The 10,128-nt window shown below is 37.6% G+C and overlaps 1 long non-coding RNA gene across 1 annotated transcript; it reads left to right on the top strand.

Moving 5' to 3' along the window:
• Window positions 5,376–7,210, top strand: LOC107632964. The gene is made up of 4 exons (XR_002359247.1): window positions 5,376–5,744; window positions 6,491–6,566; window positions 6,665–6,721; window positions 6,826–7,210. It is a non-coding gene; the product is annotated as an uncharacterized LOC107632964 (long non-coding RNA).

The raw sequence follows: 10,128 nt of genomic DNA, 5'->3' as shown, positions 1-10,128 counted from the left end.
TTCAAACGCTACAACTTTAAAATAAGTATTTTTATAACTAAAAATTTAAATACAAAATAACATATTTATAAGCTAATATTAATAAAAAATTTTATATTTTAAATTTTTTTTAAAGAATTTATTTAAGTTGTTTATCCAAATTAAAACTAAGCCTTTAATTAAATCTATTAAATCATCTAATTACTCTTAATTATCACATTCATACGAATAAAATATTAGTGCGTGCAAAATGCAAGAGTATCAGTTTCGAATGACGCTTTCATTTGTCAGTGATGAGAATAGGGGAAGAGGGAACGGGATATGGTAGATGCATGGTTTGCAATTTAGCGACTTGTTAATAAATTAAATTGCACTAATTTTTTACCTGCTTTAAACAATTTCCTCAGGTTGTGAAAATGTATCCAAGCATATGGATTTGTATTCTTATTAATTATGTTCCAGTGTTCCATATATGTGAGACAAGCATATCTTAACCAGAATTTAAATTTGTTCTCTGTCTTTAGAGAATATATAGTTTCATGGATTACTGCTACAAATATTTTTAGTGGCCATCCACTTTGAAAGCTATGTCGATCCAACTAATGTCCATGTCAACTAAATCAACGTCAAGAAGGGACAAATTGCCGCTACTACCTTCTCCACAATCTCCATATAAGAACTACAACAACCATCAATACAATCATCAAAGCAGTAGTTACTATTGTATAATGTTCTGTTTTCAAGTTCCTCCAAATTGAGAAAGATATTGTCTATGGGCAACGGCGGTGGCGCAACTCGCTCCACTGAAACATCAATTTTTGCTTCAGGACATGTCAATTTCGTGTTCCCGCCATTCTTAGCCATTTCAAACTCATGATGCTTATTACCAAGCCATAATCGAGTTCGTCAACACGGATCTCGAATCTGACCTGAAAATCTCCCATTCTTCCGCCGTCGAATCCCTCTGAAAATGCTTGACGACGTGCTTTTTCTTTGAGTATAAAAGTTGTGACTTGTGAGGTATTTTCATACGATTCGGTTTTGGTTTTCCAGGCCTAGGTATTAGAACCAGAATTTCCTTCACAGCTCGCTTATTAGAACCAGTATCTTCGTCGCTTGAATAATCTGTAGCATATGGGTCGCTGCATATAAGTCTGATTTTTTTGTAAGATTTCGTTTTTTGATTTTTGAATATCAGAATCTTTTGTTTTCCTAATTTCTTATGACATTTTTCTTGTTTTGAAATAGCAAAGCCCCGCATGTTAGATTAGACACAACCGTACGCCAAAATCAGATAGAAGAAATAAGTTAAAGAATAAAAGAAGTTAAAACATACAAACAAAAGATGAAAAAATAGATGATTTCTCCTTTTCAATAAGTTATTCTATTACTTCCGTAAAGAAATGTTTTTTATTTCTATTGGAAATACTAGCCTTCTACGACTATTTTCATGCAAGGTTCCATTTGCTAGAAGTACTCGCCTTCTGCCACTATTTTCACGTAATGGTTCATTTGCTGGAAGTATTGACCCTCTACCACCATTTTCAAACAATGTTTCATCTGAACCGCCTACTTCATATATTCTTTACAAGTATTTTTTTTATCATTTTACCAGGTATTTTTTTGTTATCATTTTATCACTCTATTTTATTATTAAATTTGTATTTAACATGTTGTATGAAATCTCAGTTTCAATTTTTTTTTACATGTGATTTTAAATTTATATAGCTTGCTATTATTTTTATAGTTAGTTATAGCAAGTTCTTGACCCCAATAAAGGAGGAGGGTGTAGTTCTAATAAGAGTAAAAATAAAAAAATAAAAAATAGCAACAAATATACATTGACACACATTTCACATTTGTTTTTATTTTCACCTACCATATCATACACAATAGAACAGTAAACACTAACTACACAATAATTTCTTTGGCATTGCCATCAAGATTATTGTGAATTAGAATTTTGTTAGTGTTCACCACATAAAAAACACCATTATGGGTGAGGTGAAGTAGAAAAGCCAGTTAGAACGGAATCGAGGACAAGTGCTCTGTTAGAGTTTTCTAGTTCTCTGTTAGGATTTTTAACAGAATCTTTGCTGCCGTCAAGGCTACACTATCAACATCAATTAAATTTCAACACAAATCTCTAACTACTAGTTCGACAAAGATAATCTACGTAATCAGCATGGCTGAGGCAAGGAGGGATGAAGATCGGACAAAGAAAGACAACCAAAAAGGAGGTAGGAATGTGATTCTGCTGGAAGAGGCAGACATATCAGAAGGTATTAACGCTTGCTCCAATAGTCTCTATGGCAGATTCTTTGCTTCCAAAACCTTCTCAGTTGGAACCATGGGGAATGCTTTAAAGGCTATATGGGGAAATCCAGAGGGATTTAGCGTGAGTGACAAAGGGGACAATTACTTCCAATTCTTTTTTAATAAAGAGGTAGATGTCTTGCGTGTTAAACGTGGTTCTCCATGGCTATTCAAGGATTACGTGCTCCATGTCAAGAGATGGAAGGAAGATCAGAACAGTGATGAAGAAATTGTTTCCAATTTTTCAGTTTGGGTTCAATTTTGGGGTTTTCCATAATCGTTTAAAACCCTCGAAGTTGGACGTAAATTGGGAGAGAGGCTGGGCACAGTGTTTGAAGTAGGTAAATTTCAGATGAGAGGCAGAGAAACTAGGATTGTAAAGGCCAAGATCAATATTGAAGCTACCAAGAAAGTAAGGGATCAGTTAATTGTTGCAGGACCTAATAAAAAGGAGGTAGAGGTGGCATTGCACTATGAGAGACTTGGAAAGTTCTGTACCTATTGCGCAAAATTGGGGCACGAGGTGAAAAACTGCCATGATCTGATGAAGGACACAGAGAGTGATAGGGTAAAAGAGGATGACATTGGCGAATGGTTAAAGCTAGCCAAGTGGGAATACGAATTAACTCTGAAAGAGAAAGAACATTCAACAACTCAGCCCAGAATCAGAATAAGGCTACTCAACGTAAGAAAAAGCCGGTCTTAAACTGCTTATTGGAGGAATTTGCAGGGATGTCAATACAAGAGGAGGAACAAAGTTTGAAACCACAAAATGCTGGCAACAAGGCAGCACCTGAGTCACCTCAATTAGCCAACTCTAGAACAGAATGCATGGAGGTTATCATAGCTGGTCAGTCCAATGCCAAGGAGGATGAAGGACAACCTATGCAATTCACTATTGGGCAATGTCTCATAATAGAGGAAGGCAGGAAGTGGAAAAAATTAGCAAGACAAGGTACTGGAGGGTTGGATACTAAAGCTGGATCCAAAAAAAGGTTGATGAGTGGTATAGTTGAAGGATCTACAAAGAAAGCAAGAACAGAGGATGAAAATGCAGTTGAACAGGGGATGGAGGGTGCTAGCCTACAAATGGTACCCAAGGCGCCATGAGAACTATAGTTTGGAATTGTCGGGGTTTGGGGAGACCCCTGACAATTCACACCCTAAAAGGGATATGTAAATCCCACTCCCCCGAGATTGTGTTCATAAGTGAAACAAAGAACCAATCTTGACAAGTGGAAGCAAAACTCCGGGCATGCAGCTATAAAAACTGGCATATTGTTAACCCCTCAGGAATGGCAGGAGGACTTGCGCTAGCTTGGAAGGATAGCATCAATGTCCAAATTATAAACAGCGGGGATTTCTTTGTAGCAGTTGAAGTTAAGGAGTTCGGAAACAATGGGGTATGGATGTTCATTGGTGTCCATTTGAGCTATTCGGAACAAATTCGAGCCTTACAGTTTGAGGGGCTTACAACAATGAGTCAATAACTAGAAGAAAAAGTGGTAATAGCGGGAGATTTTAATGCTATAATAAGTCAAGTGGAAAAGGAGGGTGGAGGCCAAAAATCAGCAACTACCATTGCAACATTCATTAATTTTATTGATAGCACCGAATTAGTGGATATTGGAATGGTGGGGTGGCCTTTCACATGGACAAACGGAAGACAAGGAGAGGATTTGGTGAAGGAGAGGCTTGACCGCTATTTAGTAGGGATGGGATGGAAGCTGAAGTTTCCGGATGCAGTGGTGCACATGCTCACAGAATCAGGCTCGGATCATGCTCCTATCTTGATGAAAACTGAACTTCAATCCTGGCATAGTAAAAGGCATTTTAAATACCAGGAACGTTGGTGTGGAGAAGATGATGTCAAAAGAATTGTCAGTGAAGTGTGGAAAATAGAAGTAGTAGGCTCGGCTATGTTCTCCTTCGCCCAAAAGTTAAAAGAATGTAGACATAGATTAGTTCAATGGCAGATAACTCACAAAGCAAACTCTCAGAAAGAAATTAAGGACCTTCAAGCTAGCCTAGAGGAGCTGCGGGTGGCTGGAATCAATGGGAGAGAGGAGATTACCAGATTGGAAGAGAAGTTGGAGCTAGCATATATGAAAGAAGAGAGCTATTGGAGAGAAAAATCTATAGTTAAATGGCTAAAAGAAGGAGATCAGAACACCATATTCTTTCACCAGAAATTTTAATCAAGGGTGCGAAGGAACATAATTTGGAGATTAGTTGGGAGGAACAATGAGATTGCATCGAAACCGGAAGATATTGCAAAGGTAGCTGAAGACTACTTCTGCGATATTTTTACTTCTTCTTGTTCGGTTGATCCGAATCCATATTTGGAGGATTTGGAGCCTAAGGTTACAGCTTCCATGAACCGTAGGCTCCAAAGGCCGGTAACTATGGACGAGATCAAAAGAGCTACGTTCAGTGTTCATGCTCAGAGTGCTCCTGGTGATGACGGGTTTATAGCTAAGTTTTTTCACTTTTTCTGGGATATAGTTGGAGGTAGCGTTTTTAAGGCAGTGTGAAGTTTCTTTCACAGTGGCAGAATTCTAAAAAATTTCAACCATACTCAAATTTGTTTGATTCCAAAGATGCCAGATGCTAGTGACATGACTCAGGTACGACCGGTTAGTTTGTCCTCAGTTATGTATAAAATTATTTCTAAAGTTATGGTGCACCGACTACAAGGTATTATGAATAAAATCATAAGCCCAAATCAGAGTGCTTTTCTCAAAGGTAGACTCATTTCAGATAATATTCTAATCAATGTTCTGAAAACCGGTTTGAACTGCCCGATCGAACCGGTTAAACCGCGAACCGGTGAGAATTACGATTCGGTTTTATGCTAAAACTGGGAAAAATAAAAAACGTTGTTGAACCGCTAAACCGACCGGTAACCGGTCAGTCGAACCGAATCGGGACCCGGCCGGTTTTTTGCTTTGCCCAAAAACACTCAAAACGCGCCGTTTAGCATTCAGTAACCCCCTCCCCAACTCTTGCGTTACCAACCCTAACCCACTCCAAATCTCCAACGGTGCAGCAGCACACGCTCCCTCGTCCCTCCCATCACTCTCGAGCTAGCCATTCCTCTCAACGCCGGCGAGCTTAGTCCCTCCCTTTCGCGCTGCCACAGTCCCGCTAGCGCTAGATCTGTTTCACCGCAACCACTGTCCCGTTCGTAGCCCGTTCGAAGGTGCTCCTTCTCTCGGTGTCTCCCTCTTTCGTGCTCTGTTCAAGGCTTCTAGCTTCGAAGGTGCTCTCTTTCGCCGCCGTCGCGCTCACATAGAGGAAGAATCATCTCAAGTGCCGCCGTTTCCTCCTCCTCTCGGTCAAGCCGTCATCCACTTCTCTGCTGCGCCGCTGTCTACTTCTCAATCGTCCTACTCGCCGCGGTCTTTGTCATCCGCGACACTCAGTCACGCCACATCTTCCATCTTAGGGTTTGTAGCTTTCTTCTTTTATTTTCTTTGTGTGTTTTGGTCATTTCTGGTGTGTGAAATTTATTTCTCTGTTTGGTTTTGCTATGCTGCTATTTTGTGTGTGTTGTGATTTTATTATTTTAATTTACTGATTATTGATTATTGAATGTGTTGTGATTATTGATTAGCTTTGGTTCTTCTATGCTGTTGTTTTATGTGTGGTGTTGCTGATAATAATACCTCAGCCAGTAAAGATGAATTATGGTATGATGCTGATCAATATGGATTATCTTGGTTTAATGTTGCTGAATCAAAATTATGTGTTGTTTTACTAAGATTTTGAGGACCACGCTCTAATAATAAGTCACTGAAGTCTGATATACTGATAATCTGATATAGTGATACTGAACTGTGAAGTGTGAAGGCTGTGAAGCTCTGTAAAGTGTGAACTGAACTGTGAACTTTGTTTAAGCGTACTTGATTCATAAGCGTACTTGATTTATAATTCTACTTTCTTTGCAATTGTCTCTAAGCGTACTTGATTTTCTGGATTTAGAGTTATTTTTTTATTGAATTTCTGGATTTGAATTTTGAATTCGTGTTTGATCTGCAATTTCTATTTGATTCTTCTTATTGTTGTTGTGGTTGAAATTCAAAATTAAAATCTGATTCCTCTTCTTCGTCAATTTCATATTCTAGACTTGTTCATTATCTTTGCATTTAAGTGAGCAATTATAATATGTTATCTGGTTATATTACTCTTCTAGGACAAACTCTAGCGTTGGCTCAAGGCAGGAGAAATATGGAATGACTAACAAACCCCGAGGAGAGCCTGAGGATGCGGTTTGTAAAACTGATTTTTGAATAGGTTCAATTTTTCATGTTTTTTTTGTTAGTAAAGTAAAGTGATTGATTATAACTGGGTGTGGTGCTTTTATTAGCAATGATCGAACAAAGGTGAAAGAGGTGTCTTCCGAAGTATCAAAGTATATCCACTGGTAATGTACTAATCTTATGCTTGTATTTGAGATGTGAATGAATCATTTTGTGTATGTTTCTTATTTGAATTCTTACCCCCTCTTTCTTTCTTTTGTCTTTATAGGAATCAAATGACAAGAGACTTAATTATGAACCACCTACAGATTTACTTAGCAAGGTACTTACAAACTGTATTCCATTTCTCCAATGTTAATGTGATCCATACTTTCTTTGATATATATTTAGCTAATATTTGAGCCTGATTTGCAGTTGTCCCTGGTTTCTGAAGTGAAAAAACCTGTAAAACTGCCATCTAAGGTGCAGCCAATTTCCTAGGTTCTGCTATTTCAGCACTCATATAACAACTTAAGATTCTTTTGAGTGGGTAAAGGTTTATTGAAAGAGATTCAGAAAAGTATTTTCTTTGAATGATATTTTAAAGCTTACATTAGACTATAATTATATTTTCATGTGTTTATTTATATTTTATTTATTATTTTATTATAAAACGGTTTTTTCGGTTTAACCACGGTCAAATCGATTGAACCTATGAACCAGTGAACCAGTAGCTAGAGCGGTTTAATGACCGGTCCGGTTTTCTGAACCTTGAAAATAACAGAGTCATTATGGATTGGCCTCCTTTGTTTCTCAACAAACATATGAACCATAAACCAGTAACTAGAGCGGTTCGATGACCAGTTCGATTTTCAGAACCTTGATTCTAATTGCCCACGAATGTATGCACTATTTGAAAAATAAGAGAAGTGAAGCAGATCATGAGATGGCTATTAAACTAGATATGAGCAAGGCTTATGATAGGGTTGAACGGCACTTCTTATGGTACATCATGGAAAAGCTGGGCTTTGATGCTAAATGTATTAACTTGACTAAGGAATTGGTAACGACTGTTTCTTACTCTTTTGTTGTAGAAGGGCAACCTTTTGGCTACTTTAGGCCAAATAGGGGCATTCGACAAGGTGACCCCCTATCTCCATATCTATTTTTTTTTGTGTGAAAGGGCTTCCCTTCTTGCTACACAAGGCATAACAAAACAGATTAATTCAAGGAGTTCAAGTTAATCGGAGATGCCAAACAGTTAATCACCTTTTGTTTGTTGATGATTCAATCCTTTTTTGCAAGGGCTTACCTAATACAAGCCAAAGCATTTTGGAATTGCTAGAGATCTACGAGGGCTTCAGTGGGCAAAAAGTCAATTTGAACAAGTCGGCCATCTTTTTCAGTCACCACACACCTCAGAACACAAGACTAGCAATTGCGCAAACACTAAATATTGAACATATCGGAGCCCAAGACAAATACTTGGGGCTGACCTCCATAGTTCAGAAATCAAAGAAAGTAACCTTTGGAGCTATCAAGGATAAAGTTCAGAAGAGGATTATGGGTTGGAAAAGAAGTTTATTTTCCTCAGGTGGCAGGCACACGCTATTGAGAGCGGTGGGGGAAGTGATTCCTATTTACACACTCTCTTGTTTCAAGCTCCCGAACACGCTGTAAACTGAGATTCATAGCATGCTCTCGCAATTTTGGTGGGGTCAAAAAGGCGCAGAACGAAGAATGGTTTGGATTAAATGGGACACAATGACGAGACCGAAGAAAGATGGAAGGTTGGGGATCAAAGATCTAAGGGCACAAAATTTGTCTTTATTGGGCAAGCAATGTTGGCGTCTAATGAAATACCCTAATTTTACACTATCAAGAATGTTCACAGCTACATATTTCAGATATATAGATTTCTTACATGCAGAGATAGGAAGCATACCGTCGTGGGGCTGGAGAAGTGTTATTGAAGGCCGCAAGGTGATTGAGAAAGGCTTTTTATGGAAAATAGGCTTTGGTGCTAATGTTCGCATCTTTCATGATCCCTGGCTCCCACCACCATTGTCCTTTAATGTCCCTCAAGCTGCAGTGACAATCCCACCGAATCTGCAAGTGTATTATGTTAGTGCGCTACTAAATCCTGATAGAAGCTGGAACAGAAACCTGATTGAGTCAATTTTTCTAGTTGACATATGCAATAAAATTTTTTCCATCAAACCAACAGAGGAGGAGGATGAAGTTAATTGTTGCTGGACAAAATCTGGTATATACGAAGTTGGGTCAGGATACAAAGTTGCTTATGGGTTCTTTCATTCTCCTACTTCATTGATGCCTCAGAACATACAGAACAATAGAGTATGGAATAGCATTTGGGAATTGAAATTACCTCATAAAATTAAGATTTTTTTATGGAAGAGTCTTCATGAAAAGCTTCCGATTTTGCAACAAATCCATAGCCGGCTTGCATCCACCCTCGCCACTTGCCCAAGATGCATGCTGAAAGATGAATCAATTTCTCATGCCTTGCTTAATAACCCCTGACTTATGGCAGAGAGAAGAGGAGATCTTCATCAATTGGTGGCAACGAGCCTTATCTTGGGCAGCGGCTTAAATCGAAGGTAGACAAAAGATCCTCTTCATCGCGGCGCTGTGTTGGAGCACTTGGAAAGCGAGGAATAGGTGTGTCTTTGAGAAGCTAATAAGCCCAGCGCCGGAGATAGTGCAAGAAGCCAACAGTCTAGTGCATGAACTCAATAGCCATACCTGATGAATGATAATAATTTCTCTTTATTCTTACTTTACTCTTTCTTAAGCTATTTGTCTTCCAATCACATTTGGTGATAATTGGGAATACCCAACTTCTTTTGTACTTCCTTATGGAAACATTATTATTTTATAATAATAAAATAATATCTATCTTTGAGAAAAAAAAGAAGTAGAAAAGCCAGTTTCTAATGATATTACATGGGAAGAACCGAATACGGAAAGCGCCAGAAAAATGGAACTAATAAGAAAACAAATAAAGAATCAATTGCCTAATCGATTGTAATTTTAGGTAGCGTTTGTTTTGAGGTACTGAAACAAAGACAGAGAGACTGAGATTCAGTATCATGTTTGTTGGTTTAAAAACTAGTACTAAAATTTCTGTCTCCAAAATTTCAGTATTTCAGTACTTCCAAAAAGTGGGACAGATGGGACTAAAATTTTTAGAGATGGAGACTGAAATTTTAATAACATTTTATACCTAAAATACCCTTATTTCAACTAATTAATTCCAATTTTACCTTTTGTCCAAATTAAATTAGAGTTTCATTCTTGTTTCAATTTCTGTCTCCCATTTTATACCAAACAGAATACTGAGATTTATTTCAATCTCTGTCTCTTTGTTTCTGTCTCTCAGTTTCAGTCTTTCCGTCTCTGTCTCTTCACCAAACGCTACCTTAGTGATTAGGTTATGTAAAATTAACATTTAATATTAAAAAATATTTTTTATCATTGTTATTTTAATATATATTTTTTTGTATAAAAAAATTTGTATTTTTTGAGTTATTTATCCAAATACTACAACTTTAAAATAAGTACCTCTATC

This window comes from Arachis ipaensis, chromosome B03, assembly GCF_000816755.2.
Source record: "Arachis ipaensis cultivar K30076 chromosome B03, Araip1.1, whole genome shotgun sequence".
In the NCBI taxonomy this organism is placed as follows: domain Eukaryota; kingdom Viridiplantae; phylum Streptophyta; class Magnoliopsida; order Fabales; family Fabaceae; genus Arachis; species Arachis ipaensis.
The sequence above is the reverse complement of the archived record's forward strand: the minus strand, read 5'-3'. Positions and strand labels throughout refer to the sequence as shown.